The 25,385-nt window shown below is 38.3% G+C and overlaps 1 protein-coding gene across 19 annotated transcripts in view; it reads left to right on the forward strand.

Moving 5' to 3' along the window:
• TENM4 (teneurin transmembrane protein 4) overlaps positions 1-25,385 on the forward strand; it is a 1,678,763-nt gene that overhangs the window by 1,166,115 nt on the left and 487,263 nt on the right. For 5 of the 19 annotated variants that reach the window (XM_066989940.1, XM_066989945.1, XM_066989941.1 and 2 more), the window contains one exon: positions 10,653-10,795. The exons of the other annotated variants lie outside the window; for them this stretch is intronic. The gene's annotated coding sequence lies outside the window, so the exon portion shown is untranslated. The remainder of the gene's footprint in view (positions 1-10,652; positions 10,796-25,385) is intronic. 19 annotated transcript variants of the gene reach the window in all.

The raw sequence follows: 25,385 nt of genomic DNA on the forward strand, positions 1-25,385 counted from the left end.
TTCATCAGATGCTTCATAGTAGAGAAGAATTTGCAGTGGCAAGGGTATGGATTAATAAGTCTTTTCCAGCTGTAATTGCAATTATCTTGTGATGAGACTTTTTCACCATTTTACATTGGACTCCCTTCACAGCTAGAGTGTATGGCCAATAATACAGGGAGCTCATTTCTTCTGCTATTTAGCTATGAAAAATTAATGGCAATTAACTTCTAACAAGTTGACAGAAAATAGAATCTTAATGCCATTAGAACCTTAAACTGTGGAAGCTCCATTTGCTTTTTTGTCTCATAATCTGTTAATCTGCTTTAATATTTATGGATAATGATAGTTATATTAATTTCTCATTATTTTCACTCCCTCCCTCTTTCCACCTCTTTTCTCTTGTTAACTGAATCTGTTTCTTGAAGAATAAACAAACTGATTTGTTTATACATTTCCCAAATGTGTGTTTGACAGAACCATCAGGTGAATGTGTCCCACACCATCAGTTTCCTGGGCCAGCATCTCAGAAATTTCTTTGCCCCACTGTCATATAATGGCCTGGAAACAGATGTGGTCTGGAGAGGAAGAAGAAAAAGGGACGAGGGTTGGCTCCGTTGCTGCTCTGCAGTCACACAGGCAATAACTAGGGCTGCACTGAGCAATGCTCTAAAAAGCCTGCTCACCTCCTACACTTCCGAGTAAGTCTGCTCCCTTACAAAGGGACCTCACAGTGAAAGGGCTTTGAGTCATCAAGTTCACCAAGTTCTATCAGTTTTCACGTACATCTGGTCTACCATTTCCAGTATGTTTTCCTTATTACCAAGAAGATTTACCGTAAAAGGGTGCCTCTCACATTCATTAGCTTACTTTTTAACTGAAAAATTTTACTTACCCTAATAGAGGAGAAAAGGGACTGTGTAGAGAAGGTGTAAAGCAGCTCTTCAGCCAAGCTGACTAGGACAAATTTAGTGGACCTCTTTCATTAGTTGCGAAGGTCATGTCTGATTGACTTCTGTGGCGCTGCACCAACGTAATTCAAAGCACAGTTTGTTCCAGTGAAGTTGGTCCTGATTTCCTGTTGCAGTTGTTCTGGCTTTTAAGCCATTTAATAGTGTGAAGTGAGTGTAAAAGTTTTCCTGGGGTGATTGGCCATGGTTTTAGATTCCTTATATATTTACTTTTGGTTCATAAATGACTATTCAAGGAAGGCAACAGGGGAAAGACTCTTTAATTTGTCTGATCATTCCTTGATTCTACACCATGTTAATTTCTAAAGGAACATTCTTACATGTTCTACATGTCTGGAAGTATTTAACTTCAAAACACTTCTTTCATTCTACAGATTGAAAGGTATTTGAATCTACATACTGGATTGCTAAGCTCCCTCTGGATATTACTTAGGCTTAGCGCAGAAGTGGAATACAGTAGCAATGGGCTTTTCATAGGTTTGGCCCGGTTTATCTTATTTTACATAACTATATCAAAACTAATCTCCCATGGTTTGTTTGCTATAAGTAGAAGGATAGTTTTTTAATGTACAAAAGGCCAGTTTATTCTAATGGGATGAAGTCATCTAAGAAGGGCAGTTTGGTGCTCAAGACTCATGTCTCCCAGGGCTTCTCACTGCACCATGTCTTTTTACTGTAGAACTATAACAGTGTCAGCCCCTTGTTTGTTTATATTTAAATACCATATGGAATTTGCTAACATTAATTGAAAAGCTAATTAATGGCTTTTTTTTTTTTATGAGACGCTTATTCTTCTGAATTGTCTTTGATAGTTATTGCTGAAGAATTGTATGGCTTTGAAATACAATAAGTAGCCTGAAAATATCCAGTAGCAGTGAGTTCAAAACACGTTGTTAATTTCCAGTGCCAGAAAAGCAGTGTTGCCTGTTGCATTCAGATATAGACAGATCTGATTCCTGTAGCTGAACAAGTACCAGGTGGTTCTGCCCCCTTGTTTGGTGGACCAGCTCCTTTTTGTTATTAATACATTAACCTCCAGGAGGTTTTGTTTGGTTGCTGACCTATTCCCCAGTGACTGCTTTCAAGTGGAAGGAGAGGTAAATCTGACAAGGAAGCAATAATTCATGGACAAAATGACATCCCCAATGAAGCGCTATGGCAGTGGAAAGATTTCCCCAGCAGACACATGCATCCCAGCTCACCCCTGGTGGAAGTTTATTTACTTCAATGTGTCTCCTCCAGACTTGATTTTGGTGCAGTGCATCTTAAACATAAGACCAGTTTGCTATTTCAGAGCTCTCACACATTGGTAAATTTGACCCGTATCTTAAATGTTATATGAATTTAGTCATAACAACTTATTAGCCAGGCTCTGTTGTATGTATGTGCTTCCTGGTGAATTGCATTGTGTATGACAAGAGGCAGTGGACTTCAAAGAAAAAGCATGTACGTGAGTTGCTTGTATGAGCTGATCTTTTGGCAGAAGTTACACAAAAGCAAGAAAAGCGCCACCTTAACAGGGACGAAAGACCAAAAAAAAAAAAAAAAGGAAAGCAACCTTTCCTTTCCCTGTGAGGCCATTAATTCTAAGGAAAGAAGAGGGCCATAATTCTTCCACGAAACCAAGTAACAATCTTTTAATAAGCATCATTAAGTCTTTAGATTGAAATAAGAGGCTATCTGCCCTTTTATCCCATATTATATTGCCCAAATTCCTTTTTGCCATCCTCACTGTGGTTAGATGAAAGCCCCCTGTTTTCATATTGATCACTAAAAGCACTTTCCCCTTGTACCAGTTCACTGCATCACTTCTAAATGCAGTTCATCTGATCTCTCTAGCTTTGCCTGCTACTCATTCAAGGCTACAAAAACTGTAGTTTCAGGCAGGTCTTGGAACCAAATGATCGTGTTTCTTACCTCATTCCAGTGGATAACATTAGGATCTTTGTTTAGGTGGGACTCAGAGTAAAAATAAAGCTCGCTTTGCTTTCCCATGCATGCCCACACACGTGTACACCTATATATATACACCCCTCTTTCTCCAAAAGGGTTATATGAAGCCAGAACAGTAGACATCTGTGTGTGTTTGTGTGTGTTCATGCTTATTAATTTTCAGTAAAATACTTTCCAAATGCTAGATGATAGGGAAGCATAGCTGCATTAAAATGTTACCCCAAGTACAATCTCAGCTCTTCAAACCTATGGACTGAGGGGTTCTCAGAGATATTCTTTTTCACTGGCAAAAAGCAAGTTGCTGTTTGATAAGGAAATTGATATATGCAAACAAAGTCATTAATTTAGAGGTTAAGTTAATTGAGAAATTATTTTTAAACTGGTCTGAGCTTGTGTTATGCTGTTTCCTTACAGTTGCTTGCCTGTGGCTGTAGTTCTTATTTCCACTTGCGGTCTTTATTTGCATGGAATTTTACCAGTGTGAGACTCAATGGAGTGGTTCCATGTCTGTATTCCCTTCTTCTATCTCTGTCAGACAAAAGAAAACAAATCCAGATTCTAGCTTGAAGGAAAACCATTTGCAGTGATAAGAACCAACCTCATGTATCAGATAGTGTGGAAGCTCAGAACAACATTTTAAGGGCCTGTTCCTGGGCTAAGATGAAGTGACAAGCAGAGACCCACACAGCAGGTTGGATTTTATGAACAAACATCAGCGGGGTATCTGCCGTGTTCAAAGCAGTCTGCAAGCTGCAAACTCAAAATCACACAGAATGCTTGTCTTTGAAATAATTCAATCCTCCCATAGTAAAATCCTTACCAGTCTTTGGCAGGGCATGTTCCCATCTTGTTTATATTAATGTTCCCAGCGTATCTTGATTTTACAATGATATAAGGAGCACTTTCTCTATTGTGTTCCTTGTGCCAAGCAAATATATTCTGTATATATCTGATACCTTGGATTAGGTTGTCAGCAAATGAGAACAACCAGTAACTTCTGGCCAGGTTTCGCCCTCCCTGCTCCTTCCCACAAGATTTAATTGATCGGTTTCATCATATGCAGCTTAACCTTATGCAAGAATGTGAAAGAGCATATGGTTTCGATCCCCGAAAGATAATTGACCCCCAAGTGATTTCAGTAAAATGGGAAGAAAAAAAATATAGTGGGGTTATTTTTGGAAGGGACAAGAAAAGAAGGAAAGAGGGGAATGATTTCACCTCCGGTAGCTTTTGAACTCTGAGCCCTAAAATCTCGGGTTTGATTAATGCACTCAATCCACTTATTATGGGAAGGATCAGTTGAAGCAGATCTCAAGGTCTCCTGGTCATGAAATTGAAGCCCTACAGCATCAGTGTGAACTTCCTATACCAGCAAGACCATTCCCTTACTCAGCAATGAGCTTTTTTGCTCTTGCTAGTCTGATCACAGAGTACTCTCTAACAATGTTTAGAGAAATAATATTGCTCTGGCTTCTCTTGCCTCCTCTAGGGAGATGAACTCCACAGTAACTCACTGGACATTCAGTATAAATTTTTCTTGTATTCTTCTCCTCAATTTGCAAGTTGAAAGCTATTTCTTACGTTTATTGCCTCTACTTTATGCTTTTCTTTCTGTGACACTGCGTCTGTGCTGTACTGGCAATGCATGATAGGAGATGGGCTGTTAGATTTCTATGTCAAGTCCTATATTCATAGTCTTCCCTACACAGTCTAAACATATTTGTAGACTTTTCATCTGATAAAGGTCATCTTCTGAAATGCAGAGGTGCAGAAGAATCTTCCTTAATCTGAAAACAGATTAGCTGCAGTGATCTTTGCTACAGACAGTTCTTTTGTAGAAGAAGGAGGCTCAACATGTTCTGGACAGGTTCACCCTTGCTTAAAAGGAATTTCGAATCATGCCAATGTCTTGCAGTTGCAGCTTGGGAGATTTTGAGCAGGGGCTAATATTGAGAAATAGAGAAGAGAAATTAAGAAAATAAATTAAGAGTGACTGTGAAAGACCTATATCCTTCCTTCTCTGTCCTCCAGCGACTGGAAGAAGGAAAGATGAAGAAAACAATGTTTTTCTTTAATAAATTCAGATGGGAGGCAGAACTCCAAGTATGCTGCTTGCCTACTAGAGGCACAATGACATGAAACACGAAGCTGTCAAGCAGGGAGCAGAGCTGATCCAGATCTGGCAAGTCTAACATACTGAGCTCAACAACCTAGACTCCCTCCTCTCCAGCCCCATCAGCAAGAGTTAAATCTTATATGTTCATTCAGCAGTGAGACCCAAAAAATGCCATCTCACTTATTGAATGGTCTCTGGCACCAAATGCAGTGGGGTAGCAGGTGATGTGGCCCTGGTGACGTGCTCAAAGGAGCCCTGTTGGGTAACACGTTTCTTCTTTGAGCTACCACTTCATTTGATACAGTGCACGCTCACTGCTCCCCCTGTCCTGCTTTGAGTCCTGGAAAGGACAATGCTGCAGAAATCTATCCTTCTGCTAACAAAAAGCCACATAGCCTCGGTCGGAAATGCTGTCCTACACCAGGTGGTTGCCCTTAGATCTCTTTGAAAGAGTCTTCCATATTTAGTTGCTGGATCTGCTTCTGGCTTGGAGACTAAGCCCTTTTGAGTCAGTAAATCCTGGCAAATGTTTCAAGCACCTGCCTTGCTTCTGGCTGAATGCTGAGCCGTGCTACGGTTCGGCAGTTGCACGGTGTCTTTCAGGCTCTGAAATCCTGGATCTGTTGAGATGATTCTCCTGCAGTTCCGTGGGATGCTCCTTTTGACACCAACCATCTGCCAGTTCTGGCTGTGCAGGTATAAAGCACGTGTGCCAACCTGACATAGTGTCAGCACTTAAAATCCCCCAGCAATGTGTGTTGTGTACAAACAAAATGCTTCTTTCCAAGTATGGAGGAAAAATAACATTCTGAAAAAAAAAAAGAAAGAAAAAAAAAAAAGTCCCCAAGCTCCCTGGAGAGAGAGAAAAAACAGTAATTCTCTTTCTTGCCAATATCAAAAGATCAGGTGATAAAGGGAGAGGAAAACTGTCATTTATGATAGAATTAACACATGGTTAGGCAACAAGATACATGGAAAGAGGTTGATAATACCAAAATCCATGTGTATCAAGTGCAGCCATGGCAGCAACACGTGGCCACCAGGTCTATCACAGAGACTGGGAGGGACTTTTGGAGATCATCTATCCCAACGTCCCTGCTCGGAGCAGAGTCAGATACAGCAGCTCAGGGTTGTGTCCAGTCAAGTTTTTAAAATCCCCAAGAATGGAGACTCTTCAGCTTCTCTGCACAGCCTGGTCCAGTGTTCACCCAACTTCCGCCAGGCCAGAAGCTTTATAGTTTTCATTTCTCCACAGTTGATTCTCTGATATAGAAGAAGTGTATGTGTAGGATGACAGCCCTTATTAGGTAGACCAAAAAGGTCTCTTTACAAGGCTTTGGCAACCTGATGGTTTCTTGATGACTAAAGTATCCACTGAGCTTTCTCAGATGAAGCAGAGCGACCCTTGGTCCCAGTATTATTCATCTTATTTAATAAAGGATGTTCTGGCGGTATATTCAGGATCAAGAAGAGTTTTGTTAATGCTGGAGGACGGTGCCAATATTGTAGCCAATTAATGTGCCTGTTCCTACTAATGATAAATGAGTCTGTCGTCAGTTCATCTGGCATTGTGCCTCCAACCTTACATAATCATTTGTGGATATACCCAAGGGTTTCAATAGCTAATATTTCAACTTTTACAGGTCATCATTCAAGAAAGATGGACTTGGTAAATAGTAATCTGCAACAGAAAGCTGGAGGTGGAAAAAAAAAAGGATACAGGTGATGATTAGCTCTGTAAAATGGACTCAAACCTATTGGTGGAAGAACCTTTTTGGTTTTATTTCAAACAATGTTCTGTGACAGGAGAGAAGGAAAAAACATCTGAAGAACACTGATGGATCCAGTCATGTTTAGCTTTCATGAGTTAATGGCTCATTTGTAATTGAAATTTGCAATGGTTCTGAAATTGCAGGGAGTGGTCTGAGACCCAACAGGAATAATAATGACTTGAGACAAAATTTCTTGGTAGAAACTGAAGTTCTGCTGTTCTTCTTTGGGGGAAACACAAGCCACAGAATGAGAGCCCTGCAGTTCCAAGGTTAGCAGAGGAGCTGGCAGGTAGAGGGAAATCCGGGGAGGGAAGCAGTGAGCATGAAACAATCTCTGTGTGTCTGCACGAGTGCAATGTTGTGTTGTACAACCAAGGCTTTTTGTCTGTCAGCCAGGCATTTGAGCTGAAAAGCCTCTTCACAAGGTCCTTGGAAGACTGTAATGGCTCCTCTGTTCAGGGCAATTCACATTGTCTAACAATTTCATGTTAATTCAATGTGCGAATGTTGGGATCTAGGCTTTGAATTCTTTAATGGTTACGATCCTCAGTTAGTCAAGGCACAGGCAACAGTGGGAGGCAGGCAGAGGCAATGGATGGCTCTGCTCAGCTGGATGTGCCACCAGGTAAGAAGACTGTGGTGGCCATGCCCAGCTTGCCTTGTTGCTCCTTCTGATGGTTTTCTAACCATACTCTCATGGATAGATCATTATGGACCAGCTCGTCACAAAGACCAAAGCACACCATCACAAGTCAATCCCTCTGACTTAACAAGGGCATGAAAGTTAGCTCTAGCCTAATTTTAAACAGCAGATCTCTGAAGTCAATGGAGAGAGGCACCTTCAGAGGGCAGTTCAGAGCAGGAATCTAACTATAAGGCCAGCATTAACCTTTATGACTATTCGGCTTTCTCCAAGAGTCGATGATATTAATTCATAGCTGAGCAGAGAAGACTTTGGTTAAGGGGCAGCCCCAATATCAATAAAAGTGCCACAGTGTGCTCTCTGTATCACAAAACTGCCATATGTCTCCACTTATGGGGATTGGGCATGGGGGCTGAGAAGGGAATTGCTTTCCCAGGGCAGGTTAACGTAACAAAAAGTGAGCAGCTCTGCAGCCCTTAATCTCCCTAAAGCCCATAGTCTCGGCCCTCCTATGCTTTAGTCCATGCTATGCTTCATTATGAAGTCTTTAAACACCTAAGCTAAAGATAGAGAAAGTCATTTATAAAGAAAACACAACTTTGGCTCCCTTAGTGGGATTTTTGGAGAAAAAGTAAGGTTCCTCTTGGGTTAAGCTTATTAGATTTTGTAATTTTGTTTATATAGTATTAAAAACTCCAAGTGCTATGGAGTAGACACCCAAAATGAACATTCAACTCTATAATATTTAATAACTCAAAATAAATCAAGATATTCAGAATTGGCAGTTTTAAACATTACAGCAAGGGTTTTTTTCTTCCAAATATGGAACACCTAATTCCTATTTAGTAAAAAGATCTTACAGTTTTGTTTTGATTTTTAATAATAATATTATTTACAGTATTCCAGTAGTTGCAGCTTCAAGAAGAAAACATAAATTAATGCTTGAAGTATAACAAGATACTTTGAACTTGTGCCTTTTTTTTATTATTATTATTATTATTTTTGCTGTTGTTATTGCATTTTTGTTTGGTTTTGGCTTAGGTTTTAATATAAATTTTGTATCATCAAGAGGTATCCTGTACCAATCTTCTTGGATTTAATTATGTCTGGAATATACTGCTTGTTGTAAACAAGGCACGGTTATTTAACATGCAGATTTTAGTTCAGGGATTTGAAGCAGCCTAGTGGGCTAAGAAATATACTCCGTATTTCCATTCATTTGCTCATAGAACTTTGTCAGGACTCACCAGATACCTTTGAATAATCTCAAATTTTCTTTGTGTTGTGATTTTTCTTTTCCTTATTGAATTAATGTTATGAATACGTTAATGGAGCTGCTGGTGGAGAGAAGATACACCGTTTCATTTCCTTCCCTGCTATAAATCAGCATAGTGCCACTTACATCAGTGAAGCTACTATTTACCCCCCAGTTGAACATCTCCTTCTTCAGTTCTAATATTAACTCAGTTAAAAATAGGTGTTTTATATTTAAACCTCTGCTTCCTGAAGTGACAGTAGGTGGGGCAACTTGTAACATGATCAACAATTACAGCATTATCTCTACTGGAATCCATTTATGTCAGCTCCTAACAATCAAAACATAACAACCTTTTGGAAGTGCCATTGCTTTAATTTTTACAAAAATAGCAAGGATGTTATTTAAAAGGCACGTGAGCCCTGATCACGTGCATACTCACGTATGTGCATAAACAACGTGCAATATGAAAACATAGGCATCCTGGTACGCAGCCTGATCCCTGAAGCATTACTTGTGGAAAGGGGTGGTGTGCATGCAATTTGTATGGGGAATGGCAACATGGTAGGGTTGGGAACTCGAGGCCCTGCTTTCAATTCATAACTTATGATTTATCTTTATAAAACACCCAGAGCCATTTGAAATGACCAGAGCCATTTGAAATGCACAAACTTATTCAAGAGACTGTCAGAGAAGGTGCAGGATCTGCAGGAAACCCGTGCCTTTCGGGAGTGGCAGCTGAAGGACATTCAGTGTAGTTAGGGCACTTCTAGTGGACCTGGACCATTTTGGATGAACAGCTAAGTTGAGCTGTGTCTTCCATCTATAGTCAAAATTTTTCCAAGTTATTTTTTCATAACACTGAGGGGCATGTTAATTGTTATGGGAAGTTATTGGCCCTTAGCAAGATTATATACTGGCTCATTTTTACAGCTGTGCCGCATATTTCACCTGTGACTGTTTTCACTAAATAAGTGACATTGCCTGAACGTATCTCACAGTAAAATATATAGGTTTAAGTGCTATGAAATTGAGAATTGTGTTCGAGTCCCCATTAAGTACTGAGTTGCTGAAAAAAATACTTAGGACACTTCCAACTACATTGCAAATTGTCTGAACAGTATGGGCCATGGAACTGAGACAGTCATTTTTGATGTACGTTGAAGCAATTGGTCTTACCCATGTGTTAGACTCTCAGGTCTGTCGCTAATTTCTTAAAAAAAAAAACAATAAAAGTCTGTAGAAACTACAACAATTTTGTGACATCTTTAAATTAGTGAATGGGGTTTGTTACCAACCCTAAGCATTAAATCTAGAAAGGAAGAAATACATTTGTTGTTAGACAATTTGCCCCTTGGGAAGCATGGTTTCTCATTCTCCAGATTTAAATATGTGTACATACTAACATAGGCCCAATTTTATTCTGCTCACCTTGAAGGACCTCACATTAGATGTACAATTGCTCCTTATCCAGCCTTTGAGACCACATCAAAACTGTGAAGCCACCAATGGAAGGTGGTATGTCCTATGTACTCCCATGTACTGATCCTGGAGAATCTCAGGTAGGAACGAGCCTGGCCCATGCCATGATCCACTTCTGGTTGCCAGGGTTTTCTTCCTGTGGAAATCAAAGCATGGGAAGGCTGCTGGGACATAGATGCATCGCAGATATGGAGGAAGGTATCCATTTCTCAACACCAGTACAAACTTGAAGACAGATAAAAGTTGTCTGTTGTGACGGTAGCCTGGGAAGAAGGTTGTGTAGGTGCTTTACTACTTTTTTTTTTTTTTTTTTTTTTTTTTTTTGTAGATACTTAAGTACTCACAGATAGGGGGAGTTTGTCCGGGTCTTTGGAATTTTGAAGTCTCCTACAAGGAATATCCTGACAGCTGCCATGCAAACAACCTTTACAAATCCATGCCAGTCTTTTCTGACACACAACACCTGGCTCCTTTTCTGTAGTGAGAATGGCTGGACCATTGCAGTGGTGCACTGATTTTTGTGGATGGTGAACACAAAAAGGGGATTGAGAAGACACCACCCGAGTTATTCTGACACTTGACTTGAGTGCTTTCTATTCTTAGAAAAATGAGGATCTGAATTATGTAAGTACACCATCATTGTTTCTTAGATTTATGTGTAAAAATGAGAGAAAAAAATAATAAAACTTTTAATCTATTATGTGTATGGGATTTATACATCTATCATTTTCTTTCAGTGTGCATTTATAGTTCAGTGGAGTTGATAAATCAAGATATTTCTTGTGATATTACAGAGCATCATTATTTGTCTCTTGATTTCATGCTTTTTTCTTTAAAGAAATGAAAAGAGCAAAACCCACAGAACTAAATTTGGAGTGTCATTTTAAATTTATTGTTTAATAAATTGTGATCACTTGAAAAATCCATTTTTTTCTGTATTGATAACAAGAGATTTAACCAAAGTGATTGAATCAAGACAAGAAATACAAGGTTCCCAAAGCTTGAATAAATGATATTGTCATGTTAATGTGCTGTTCTGGAAGTTCATTTGAAGTGTAAGAAATAATCCACATATAATTTCATGACAGCTCATATACTCCTTAACATAATTTATTCTTGACTACAGAGCCTTTGTGCAATCTTTCATGAGCATTTCCAACTCACCAACAAAACTCACCTTTTTTATCTTCTGCACTCCCAGTGCAAAGATAACACTTTCTTCACAACATGTACAAACTCTATATTTATAGACTTCCAAATTGACAAATTTATCTTGACTTCCACCAACACTTTTGCTGAATGAGCATAACACCACTGATTTTACAATACCATGTGTATCTACTACTTTTGACTCATCTAATGATGCTGCATAAGATGCCTTTTAGAACTGTATTATCTCCCATATAACATTATTTGTGCTTAACAAATAATAAATAGAACTTGTCAGCCACAGAATACTGTACCTTGGTTTTTCAAATGACTGCAAATCCCACGGTATTTGGGGAAGTAAAAAAAGAAAATCAATAGAAATTTGAAATGTTCTTAAAGTGATACATACACCAAGGTTTTAAGCAGCCACAGGAAAGATGTAGGAACACAATTAAGTTTATTTCTACAACTTACAGTCAGTAACTCCACATTTCAAAGTACAGAAACAAATTAACAAAAGCTATAGTTACCTGACTTGTAAGGACAGGGTTAAGAGTCTTATAACATTTCTGTTTTTGAAGCCCATCAGAGGAGAATGTCTTTATTCAGAGAGAGCTTCAAAGTATAGCTTTATATTTCACATATGTAGTGATTTTCCACTTTTCCACTGGTTTTGAACAAGAATTGTATGCTTGTATTCTTCCCTTGGTCCAGGCTATAATTATATATTTCAGATTATGGTGTTTATATAGTAATGAGAAGATCCTGAATTCTTGCAGCTTAGGGCAAGTTCTTGAAAATACACATTTTAACAGTGACAGGCGGGTTGTTCTTGGTATGTCTTTATTAAAATAAATGTGTTTTAAGGATTTTTTATATCTCTGACTGTAGCTCACTGATTTGCTAGAGACTGGTATAGCAATAATAAGGGTGAATGGGGAATAACAAGGGTGTAATGGCTATAAACTTAAAAAAAAAAGTGTAGATTTACATTAGACATTACGAAGAAGTTCTTTACTACGAGGGTGGTGAGGCACTGGAATGTTGCCTAGAGGAGCTGTGGGTGTCCCGTTCCTGGAAGTGTCCAAGGTCAGGCTGGAAGGGGCAGTCTGGGCTGGGGGGACATGTCCCTGCCCATGGCAGGGAAGTTGGAATTACATTACCTTTAAGTTCCCTTCAAACCAACCCAAACCATTCTATGATTCTATGAATAATGTCATTATATCAAGCCTCTTTTCTTTTTCCTTTGGGGATTCCCAGAGATATTTCAATAAAAAGAAAGAATAGCCTAAGCTTCTTGACTGTGTTAGAGGGAAAAACAAGTTTTTTTCAGGACAAACGAGAAGTGTGGCAGGTGAATAGTGGAGCACTCTGTTTTCCTATCAAAAAAATAAAAGTAATGAAAAGACTGTGAATGGTAAAATGGAGCAGTTGGCTATTTTGTCAGACATGCAGATGTGAAAAGGATGTTGGTGATACCATGAAATATCTCCATATCTCCAGTTTTTGTATCAGAATTTGCTCTTTCTCATTCCTGGAACAAAAAGCCCGTAAGTATCAGGACTTTCTAAAAAGGAGGGACAAAACTCAATTGGCAAAAATTGTACTGTTTCCTTTTTTAAAAACAACGATCAACCTAACCTAGACTTTTTGACAGCAATGGAAACAAGCCAAGATGATATTAAAATTGGTATTGTGCTGGGGGTAAACATTCCCAGCCAGATGTATGGTACATACCCTGCTGTGTGTATGAGTATTTATAGATATGTCTATACAACACAGTCAGTCAAGGGAAAAAAAAATAAAAATATTGGAAGGTGTGTTGATATCTGGTTGTCCATGGCTAAAACATACAATATTAATACTTTATACTAGCAAATGAAAGCAAAGAACATAAATGAAAGGTTGTTCCCATAGTGATTCAGTTTTTCAAAGACATTAATCTGTACTACATATCTCATGGAGTGAATGGGGGATCCATTCATCCTCACTTCCAGTGGTACTATTTGATAGTAAATCATGTCCACAACTATCTGTATATAGGGCTCTCAGAACTGGGGCGAATTTAAGTTATCAGAACCACGTATCTACCCCCATGCTGCCAGGATGGAGATTTACATTTGAAATAGGAATTGTTTTATAACCTTGCAGAAATGAACAAGGATAATAAATGGATCAGTATGTCTGGCCAGTTTGGAGTTCCTACAGAAATGTTGCCACGTAAGGATCTCCTGTGAGGTACTCACATGTCAGTGTGATTAGCCTGGTAGAAAGACCTCTGTATTGGGGAAACAAGGTCAATGGTCCTGGAACAAAAGGAGACATAAAGATTCAATAATAATATCTTATTATTCTATCAAATGATGTCTGCAGAACACTTTAAAATCATTATATCAAGGACAAAGGATGCTATATATATAGTAAGAGGGTAAAGGCTGACATTTCTACAGTGCATTTAATTAGCAGAATTCCATGCAAGCCTGGCCTTTGGAAGAAAAATAATCTTTGGTTGCACACTGGGCATGTTGAGCTTCCATAATAAACACACAGGGAACCCCTCTAGGGCACCTACTGAATCAAGGCTATTGTTTTGCCGGTGCCCTGTCCTCAAAGACCCTAAGGTTGAAAGACATTCTATAAAAGTGAGCTCTGTTTTGCTTATTACAAGTAGGGGGTTGATGGAGACATGAAACAGCAGCAGTCATTGATCATTTTTATTAAAGGTGCTTCTCAAGCTGTGGGAGCCCTTGACACTACTGAATTTCAGTGAGGAGACGACATACCTAGGTAGGAATATTTCCTCAAGCAAGTACAAGCGACATTCATTGGGACGTGTTGTTGTTCCTTGTGGAAAGGAGTGGTCAGATGAGCAGTAGTTAGCACATTTTTATTGGTTCTACTAAGAAATCAACAGTTTCTTCTGCTGTTGGTGGTTATCATCCACTTCCCTGGGACATGCTAATTTAAGGTACCCAGGCTGTCAGATTAATGGACTGCAAAATAAAGCCGCCTATTTTCTCATGGAAAGGTTCACTGCTATTGTTATGAAAAAGGGACATAGGCAATGATCAGAGATGATTATCTGACCGTATCCTCCGTTCTCACTTTGTATCCCACATGGTTTGTTCTCTCTTCAATCACAGTTTCAGTTATGGATCTTGCTCTTCAGCTGAATTCAAGGACGTTTTGAGGCATAGTGTGGAGACCATAGGGCTGAGATGTAGTAATCTTACATCTATTCTGGATTTGCAAGGAGGTCTTTAATAGATTATAGTGCTCTATCTTGCCTGTTTATAAAAGGAAAGCAATGAGACGGACTGATATTTGTAAAGGCCACTGAGATAAATAGAAGAACCTTATCCACCCCCTTAGGAGTTACGTGCTTTTATTATTTTATTTTAATCTTTTTTTTTCCCCCTTCATGGTATAGTCTTTCTAGAAAATAAACCCAGGATGGGCACAGGTGATATACTCAGACCTTTGCAGCCTCTACTCTATAAATTGATTTCCAGAGCCCTATCCTTTAGCTGAAAATAGTCAGCTATACTACTTGTTTCATTAGACATGGATCATTTCTATAGTGCATGGCTTACACTGATCCAGGAAAATTTATCAGAAGGATTTGGGAAAGACATAGAATGCCACAAAAGTGGCAGATAAAGCTGATGCTGTTTTTACAGGTGGGACAAGGAAAAATATATGTGCTGATGTGCACAGTAATACTTTTCCTCAGATACAAACCCGTCAGGGTAACAACATTGTATGGACTGAGACACAGAGCTCTCCTACAAACCAAAAACATCTTTAGAAATTGAATATTTATAACTGAATTAACAAGACTGCCACTATGGTATCTTGAGATTTGAAGTCAGTCTTTGAGAGTACAAATTGTATAATGGACAAAATTGTATAATGGGTTAAAAAATAAATAGTCTTTCTTTTTTACTTTCTTTCTTTCTTTTCTTTCTTTCTTTCTTTCTCTTTCTTTCTTTCTTTCAACTTTTTCAACATGCAGATGATCAAATCTTAGAACAGCTTGTGCAATGAAATTGTGTAAGTCCAGTGAACTTGTGTAACCTCCACCCTTGTCAAATAATGGGATGTCCTTTATTATTTAATATTAATAATATAATATTATAATATATTATATTAATTATATTAATTATATATTAATAATATATTATTATTACGAGTGACCTAATCTAAGTGGACCTGTTTATGAGCTGGAGGTTTAAGTACAGATCTCCAGCTAGCCCAGACAAACCTGAATTATTCTCGGTTCTGTGAGCTATGAAATGACAATCAGAGGAAATGATGTGGAAAGGATAGAATCAAAGACCAAAACTCAAAGAAAAATCTAGAAAGCCATCTCTGTCAACATCCAAAAGCATCCCTATAGGTACAGATGTCTTAGTGGTGTAAGGAGTTTTCCCATTTATCTGGTTTTTAGAGGGAAAAAGGAATCCATGTTCTCTGTCAGCTCTTGGGAACAGTGAATTTGCTGACACCCACCCTGAAGCTTCAGCTAAATGTTAACTGAAGTTTCCTTCCTCTGTGTCATCACATTTATAGTGGGGATTTAGCACTGCCTATAGGACTAGATAGCCCCAGGCAAAGAAGTGGGATGAGATTCCTGGCTGGAGTCTTTTCCACCCATGGAAATTCCCTTTATACTTAATACCAACGCTATACATGAATGCTGTAGTGAAATGTTATCAGCCACTTCATAATATCCCTGCTAAGGAGGAGGTTAATCTTCTGGGTCCTCAACTTGGGTAGCTCATAACAGCAACATGACATACAACGTAACCAAATCCAAACTGCACGAAATGTCAAGTTACAGCCCAAGTAGTTTCTCTAGTCTGTGAATTTTCCTGCCCAAAGCATATTGTGATTTGCTTCAGCCTGGACCCAGACTGCCAGACTGTTTGTTGGCTGCAGACACCACTAACTACTCGCTGAGATTCTCCTGCCATCCACTCCCACCTTTCTCATCTCCTTTTAGTCCAATTCATATATCCTTGCTTTATTTTCCTGCTTATGACATAGATGGGGGAAGCAAACTGTTCTGCTAGTTTACTTCCAGCAGGAAGGAAGGATTGCAGGTAGGAAATCAGCAGTGAGATTGAGAAGGAGACTCCGTAACATCCATCATGTTTATCCTGTCCTCACCTGCAACTCTGTATTGAGCAAGAATAATGGTGCAGGCTCTTTAACCTTTAACACAGTAGGATTCCTACATTGTCTTTCGTCCTCGGTTTTTGATGAGGTTGGATCTAGGTAGATAGATTGACCTTGTCTTGGCCACTTTCTCTGAAGAGAATTGCACACTGTGTTTTCCTATCTGCATCTAGATCTGTGATATTTTTGGTGGCTCCAGCTACCACGGCTGTGTGAGATTCTCCTTGAAAAGACTTCTTCTGCCCCTCCAAATCCACTCCTGCTGCACAACTGCCAGGACACCATACCTGAGTAAAACTTCCACATACTTGGAGCAAAGGGTATTTACAGCAAAAAAAGGTTATCTCAGACAGAATCTTCTGCTGTGTTAGCTTTCATTGCTCTTTGGTGGCCTCCAGCTGATAGGAGTGATCTGAAGTGTTATGCCATTAGAAGTAGTTAAGGAAACTTCCAAGATGAGAAGGCTCACTGTAGAGCTTGCAAAATAGAAAGATTTTTGAACAGTTTTCTGAGAACTCTTTTTTTTCCCACCTGTGTAGCCTAGATAGCACAATCGTCATTGTATCTGCAGATAAAGCAATTATGTTTTTTAAGCTGGTCCTTAAAAATGCACCCAGCCCTGTACAAATACTTTTACTTTTTGCATATAATAGCAACGCAAGACCTTTCCACTTGCCTCTTATCTTCCTATTGCAGATAGGGCAAGAGAGAAGGAGGCCGCCTGCCATGAACGTGAACTCTGAATTTGGGTACGTGATCTGCAGGACAGAAACAGTTAATTCCTCTGAATGCATTTTTTTGATAGAAACAGTTTTTGAAAACAGAACTTAATGAAATCCAGTGTCCTTTTCATAAAATATTCGAAGGAACTCTTTTTCGATACCACTTGTCAATCAGTCCTTTGCTATTGTTCCTTCTTTTTTCCTTTTTTTTTTCCTTTTAATTGGCATCTGTCTGGAAGGACACAAACAAATCCCAGGTTGGTATCTTAACAAGGATATTGTAGACCCGTTCTCTTTCAATCCTTGAATTTATCTGCTGATACAGATAAATAAATCTCAAAAGTCTATATTAATAGGTGCAAGGGGCAAAAACATGAGAAAGGCTTTGAGAAGGATATGCAAGAATATCCTTGAGTATACTGTGAAGATATTTTTGAAATTGTATTTACCCTATTAATAATAAATTGCCAAAATATATTCAAGATTCTGCAAACTCTAAAACCATCAGGTTATTAATTTGCTTTTTCTCTATAATGTCAAGCTAAAAATAATCAGATATTTAACCTCTGGACATTGATGTTCTCTTTCTGTTAAATAGTTATGGTATTGTTAGCAGTCTTCAATGATTTGGTAGAAATGTTTTAGTTACATGCTTATTACTTCTCAAAATTCAGGCTTAAAATATGTACAAAAGTCAGTAGCAATCTTTCCCAATTTGTCATTCATTTCCATTTCACTGTATCGTGAAATACTAAGCTGTTTTATTTTGTTTTTCTTGCTGTTCCTGTAGACAGGTATACTGCATTTATGGTTTAATTATCTGGGTTTTCTTATGCAACGTCATACCCAGTTAATCTCACATTATGATGCAGCTGGTTTTAGTTGATATTTAAAGTCATTGATACACAACTAAAATAGGAGTTCATAAAGATTTCAGCTTAAATAAATTAAGCAGGCTGCTTGTAAGAATAGGTGAAAATGTGAGTACGTCCATCAGCAGTACAGAGGATTGCTGAGTACATTCTCTAGTAGGTAATTACTATGCACAAGAAAACAATTTTCTTACCAGACTGTGCAAGGGTGCCTTTTGTAATGACATTTTTTATCAATACCCATGTGAGACAGAGGGATTCCTTTTAACCTCAAACATAACAGCCTGCCAGATTAATAAACCATATTTATAAAATCATACCTCTCTGAATGCATTGTTTTGGTTTTTTAACTCAGGAGATTGAACACTGGTATTGAACAGGTGTCTTTCTTCAGGATCTCTGTGCTGATATATGGTGCACTGTGTTTGCTGTGATATTGATGTACAAGGAGCCAGACCGAAGGATGGGGTCAGCACACATAATGCCTGCATGATTTTACTGCAGTGCAAAGTTGCATATCACAGCATGGACAGACATTTTTCTAGAAGGTTGCTTAGACCGGCTGTAGCTCTTCCTGAGTGGAGATGATGAGCATTAGGTCTTCAGAAGGTCTTTAGCACACATAAATACACACAACCAAGAACACAGAAAAACTTAAAATTTCACCAGGTTTAAGCATAGACAAGAATAGATAACTAGATATCATCAATCTCTAGGTTGCTCAAGAGGGTTAAGAAAGTCATAAGTTCTGTAAGGAAAAACTATCTTGAGAAAAGAAATGGGGTAAAATGTTAAAAAAACAAACAAACAAACAAACAAAAAAAACAGCACCACCACCACCAACCGTGTTTTAGAGTCAAAACTAGAGCACCTTTTTTTCTAACTGTAGCTCACAAGTTCAACTTCTTGATACCAAGATGAAATTGAGACTAGTGTGCTCACGGTGTCCCCAACAATTTCTGCTGAATTTTAGATTTATTTTAAAATGAATGGACAATTCCTTCACTGTTTGAGCAGGGAAAATTCTAGGTGTAACTGAGGCTACTATATCTTGACTGAGGGCTTCTCTGGACTTCAAATCTGTGTTGCTTTCATTGTACCACTGCAAGTGAAGATATGCATCTCTTCCTCGTGGGAATAATTGGCTACCAGCATAAATATGCCTTATGCCACTGCTGCTGTTCTTCTTCTGTTGTAAGGAGAATAAGGTGCAGAGTTAGGACATTTTTACACATTTTTTAATTGAAAATTGTCTGTTGTATGGGTATAACCATGCAGGTAACTACTTGTCCTCACAGCTGCCTGAGCTGTATAGGCAAACAAAATCTGGTCTTGAATTGTAAAAGCCCAAAACAATGGCTCTGTATGATGTGGGAAAGCAATGATGGTAATATACAGCCCTGTCATCTCACCAGGGAGCTTCAGCTCCACATCCTTTTTATGATAATTTATAACCAGCTGTCTACTTGTTTTAAGGGAAAAAAAAAAAAAAAAGTGCTAATTTTCTTTGAGGATTCAGGATGAATAGTTGGGCTGCAGTGGAACACCACTGTCTCTGAAGGTCTCCAAGCAAAGTCCCAGTGAGACTAAAATGCTTTTAGCAAGACAACTTATCGTTCATCATGGAAATACATATAGCTACATGCTTTTTACATTGTTAAGGAGAGCATTGCATAACTATCTAAAGGACAAGGTGGCCTTGGGATTTGATTGGTTGCAAACCGTCACAAATATGAATCTGAATTAGTATTTAATTGCATCAAGCCACTGGCTGGCATGGCCTATCAGCAGGTTTGTTTTTATTTCATCAAGCTTCATATGTTAATGCTGCTGACAGGCAGGGAGCAAAGTAAAAGGCACCAGAAACCAAAGGAAAGAGACCAGAGAACTGTAGTTATACAATAGAAGATGAAGAAATATATTTGAGCAAGGAGGGGAAGAATAAGGGTTAGGAGGAACAGCACAGAAAAGGACACAAGGGAAGGTTGTGAGCAAACTAAATGGAAGAAAACAGTGCAGGGAAAGCAAGACTGGCACTGAAATGAGGGAGAACATGAGGACAAGCCAGGTAGCATGAGAGCCTGTGAGGACCAAAGGAAAAGAGCAGCTGAAATTCTTCCCACATTCTGCAGCTGCCTTTTAATTAATAAATACATGGATTATGCCAAAGTAAAGCCCTGGATCACTGACTTTCACCTTCTGCGTAACAGGATCTCGTTGGTTAAAACTGTGTTAAGCCTGGCAGTTCACGTGGTTGACCTTTTCTCCCAGCCGTTGACTAATCACTGCTCTTTGTAGCCAACATCTTCCTCCTTCAGCTGCCCACAGACTTTTCTTTAGGAAAGTGTGGAACCAGTACAGCCGCATTAGCAACAGAGAGCGATCCCTGAAGAAGTATTATTAATGCTGTGGGAGAGGTGTTCTGGCTGATGGCTGACTTGCAGGAACACAAAGTCAGCCTGTGCTCTTCTTGTTTCTGTTAATGCCTCTTCATTTTCAAGTAAGAGCAATTTTGTTGGCCTTCTCTATTTTTCTGTTTTATATGTGTATTAAAATGTGCAACACACCAGCACAAGAAGAGGATACCAACAAATCAGGTGCTGCTCCATCTTAGTGCAGAACCAAGCCGCCTGTGTATTCGATCTCGTCATTCTGATCACACCTTCATTCTGCACTGACAAATCAATTCTTCCCCTTAGTAGAGGCAAGTTTTAAAGATGTAAGTCCCTACTGAAGAGCAATCATTTATTCCTCCATCTTCTCTCGTGCACCTTGTCTGCACTTTTCTGAATTTGATTTCTTTGTCAAAGTTTGTGAAGTTCTGTTATACAGGGCTAAGTCAAACTGTGATGTTTCAACTCCTTAGTGTTCCTCTTCTTTCAGTTCGCAAAGGATGAGGCTTTACCAAAGAATGAGTTAAATTCTTTTGCCAACAGTTTACAGTTACTCAAGCCCTTAGGTTCTCCTAAATCTCAGGATAAACACAAAGGTGGAGCTTCCTCTCATTTCTAGCTGAAACCACAGGAGACATCAGTCTGTATAATTTTCCTCAAAGTTGAACTATCCTGGACAATCATGAAAATAGAGGTGATTTGTATTGTTGTCTGATTTACAGAACTGTTTGATGGGACAGACTAAAACCCTGTAATTGCACAGCCTTGAACTCAAGATCTAAGTCTTAACTTCATACATAGGTTTCATTTTTCATTTCAGTGGAAAAACTTATATACACCCCCATTTGCCCTAAACGTTTGGTAGATCATCTGTGAATGTAATCTCATGTGAAGTCTGTCTAAGATTTCTTAAAATTTTTTTTAGTTTAGTTTTTGTTTTGTTGTTGTCTGTCCTAGAAATTAATTTAAGAATTTCAGATCATTACATCTACTTGGTTAGGCCACATGACATATCTTTGCAAGAGTACTTTACTTTTCCTACATCTGCAGAACCCCTGGTGACAAAACAAGCATCAAGAAATTTGTTGGATGCATTGCAGGGAAAGAATTTAGCTTTAAAAAGGCAAGTAAAATTAAACTTACAACTCTGGGAAGAATGCCAATCTTTAGTATTAATATAATTCCATTGTTTTTAACTTGCTTATAATCACATAAGTTGTTTTTTTTTCTTTATCATTGTTAATTAAAAAATATTTAATTGATTTAGCAATTTACTAACATTCTTGATGATAAAATATTTAAAAGAAGATGCAGCATAGAGAATGCCTTTAAAGGATCTCAAAGGTTTTTGTCACATTGTAGTTACTGAATGCCAACCAGTACTTACATTCTACAGGAAAAAAAAAATAAAAATAATAATAATTAAAAAAAAACTGTTTTTAGAGAACCTATGTCTTGAAAAATAAACAGGGGTTAATTACTGTACTTATCCCAGCTATAGTAAGTCATAAATGACATATTGAATTAAAAAGCCTATGTATACTTTAAAAAATAATAAAGTAAATTGAAATGTCCAAGAGACCCAGACAATTATATCAGCAACCTAATCTAACAGTTTTATAATTTCAATGATTGTTGAGGTCAGAGAAACCATTAGCAGTTCCACCTTGACTTCGTCCTTAATGGGGGTGATGGAATTTCATTCATTCCCAGTTGGAGTCTTACAACTCCTGTGCAGACAATGCGACTTCCTGAGATGCGCCGAGCACATTCAGAGATAGAGATCCCACCATGCCTATCGCAAGTGCACTTAAGTGTGTAAGTGCATTCACTGTTAAATATCTGTACATTTTTCTGGTGTGAACTTGTTTAGTTTTACCTTTCAATCCTTGGTTTGTGTCTTTCAATACTGTATAGAATGTTCTCCAGTGTCTGCCCCCTCCTTTTGGATTTATTTGCGCAACTAAATAAATTTTTCTCCTCACTGTCTTTCCCAGTGCGTTCACTTTTCTTTGCTTACTTGGGACAGGGGAAGTTAGCTGATCAATTCCTTCATTGATTTCAGTCTTTTTCTCATCTTCTAGCACAACAATGTCTGGCAAATTCTGAAGACTTTATTTTTTTAGTATTTTTCTTTTTCCAACATGGAAAAAACATTTTAGTTTCTCCCAGCACTGCTCTCTTCTTTACTAACAGCTGCTATTTAATTTTGAACTCCTGGACAATATCTCTATAAAGCTGAAACAAGACCCTTCATTGTGACACAGTCACAAACAAAAGTCTGTCATTTAAACAAAATTTATGGGTCACCTGCCTTGCTCTTATAACTGCTGATAACAAGCAGATGGAAAGGAGCTTGCTTTAGCCAACTTTTACCTTCAGCCCAAATGTTTCCCATTATTGTCTTGCTACTGATCCTATGTGAAAAGAATTCTTTTCTGGTATTTCTGTGTTAGAACCACAAGAGCCATGATTTAATAGATGTGCTTATAGCACATTATATGTTACAGGCGTCTTTTCAAAGATTTCAAAGCCACATCTTGACAGTTTCATTTTTTTTAAGAGATGCCTTTAATAACCGTTTCTTGCTGACTTAAGGAATGAAGGAGGAAAGTGTAACTTCAAAGTGTTGGCAAAATAATATGAATTATCCAAATGTACTTGTAAAGTTGTTTCCAGTTACAGTAGTAGTAACTTGAGACTGATAGCTGATTTCCCCTTTCACAACTGTTTCCAATTTAAACCAGTATCTATTGGAGTTACTCCATGCAACACTGCTACTCTAGAACAAACTAGTTTATTTATCTGTACTTTCTATTAAAAAAAAAAAAACAAAAAACTATTAATTAGGTTAGCAACTAAGCATGATGCTTCCAGTTCTTTTATCTATCTAAAGACCTAAAAGACATAATTCACACAACTGAAATTGAAGACATTTATAAGAATTTGAATCAGAACGTCCAGACCTGTATGTCTTCCCATACAGGGTTGAAAATCTACCATTAGCTTTTACATATGATCTATTGTAGGCAGAGATGATCTTATTTCCTTCTAAGCAATATGTTAAAAAAAGAGAAAGTAATAAAATATATTAATATTTAAATAGCTGATCATACATTATTAATAGCATTGTAAGTGGCATTAATTAAGACCTTTATATACCTTTTCTTGTCCCCACTCTATGTTGCTGTCCAGGTTAATTATGTAACCTTACTATACCATTGGCCTTTGACCAGATGTGTAATTATTATTAATTATTAGTCTTACTGCTGGCACTGAGCCCCCCTAAAGTTTCCCCTTCAGTACGTTTTTCAGAGTTGCGAAATTCTGAACTACTGCAGACCAGTCTGTGGATAGCTTGCAGGTAGTTTGTTATTTTACCTCATTTTCTCCCTTAGGTATTAATTTTTTTCCCTCATTGCACATTTTCCTACTGTTGACCCCTACCTGTCCTGCTTCTTGTCTTACAACAGAAAAGGTAGATTTATAACACTGAGAAGGAAAGCTTTCTAGCAATGAGGACACTGATGACTAGGCACAGATTATCTGCAACACTTGTTGAGTTTCCATCACTATGAGAGCAAGTTAAACAAACATCTGTCCGGCATGACCTGCCTATAGTTAAGCCTGCCTTGGGGCAAGGGGACGGTCTAGATGACCTCTGGAGAGCTTTTCTGGTCCTAAGTTTCTATGATCCAAAGGGGAATAAAGCAGACTGAGCTCACCCCAATGCATGACTATGACCTGGTCTGTCCCATTTGTGTGCTCATGTGTCTTGCACTGCTATAGAAGCCCAGGGACCATCCCAACACTACCTAAAATACAGCATATAGCTGTCTGCTGCATCTGGGCCCTGGAAGTATATTTGTCTTAATAAAAAAAAAAAAAAAAAAAAAAGACCAAACAATAATTTTAAGTGATCTTATGAGATGTTTCAACAGTTTTTTTCTCTTGTTTATCTACAGTAGAGTTTATAAAAAACAGTTTGCTGGCATGCACACCAGTGGGATATAAACAGAAATACCAATCTCTGTTGCAAGTACTCTAAAAGATGTACTCCTTTAATTGTGAAAGATGTGCATAATCCTATGCACAAAAGAGGGCAATATGATATATCAAGGTTTATTTGTTACTGCTTTTGGCTAGGAAATATTTTTGTTGTTCAAACTAGTTTTCCCCCTCCTTTCTCCAACACCTGATCCCATTAAGTGACAATTGTGTGTTCCCCAGTCTTTACAGACTCTGTGAGAAGGCATAGCCCTAATAAGTAATGAAAATAAAATCTCTCCAGATTCGCTATTGCAAGGTGATATTTCCATAATTTACCTCTTTTGCTGCTTTCATCCTCTGCCCTACAAGAAAGCTTAATAAAGAAAGCAAAGAGGAGGCAAAGCTCAGCTCCCCATCCCTGATATCTCACAATAGAGGCAGGTGTTGCATTATGCAAGGAGAGTGTGTTCCTTGGTAATATTATCCTGGGAATTATCTTAGAGAGACTGACCTGTGAATAATAGCCAAGCCTCAGGGTTAGCCTAGCAGTAATTATCTGCTAGACATTTTCACTAGCCGTATCCTTTCAGGTCAAGAGGCAAACATGAGGACTCACATCCACGCTTCACGGCAAATTATCATTCAATTACATTGACTTTCGAACCTCACCAAATGTAAATTGAATTTTCCTTCTTATATGATACTTATTTGTATGAGAAATTCCAGAGAATTTAAAATGTAAGATACATAAGCAATCCCATGGGAACTCTATGCAGACTCAGGGACTGTAATAAAATACTTTAGAAGTTTTCCATCCAAGCAGGTTGGGAGGGATCTGGGGCTCACGGATAAAGACTGTCTTCATTGCAACCTGAGGCATTCAGTTAACCATTCTTCAACAAGCCAA

This window comes from Anser cygnoides, chromosome 1 (assembly GCF_040182565.1).
Source record: "Anser cygnoides isolate HZ-2024a breed goose chromosome 1, Taihu_goose_T2T_genome, whole genome shotgun sequence".
In the NCBI taxonomy this organism is placed as follows: Eukaryota; Metazoa; Chordata; class Aves; order Anseriformes; family Anatidae; genus Anser; species Anser cygnoides.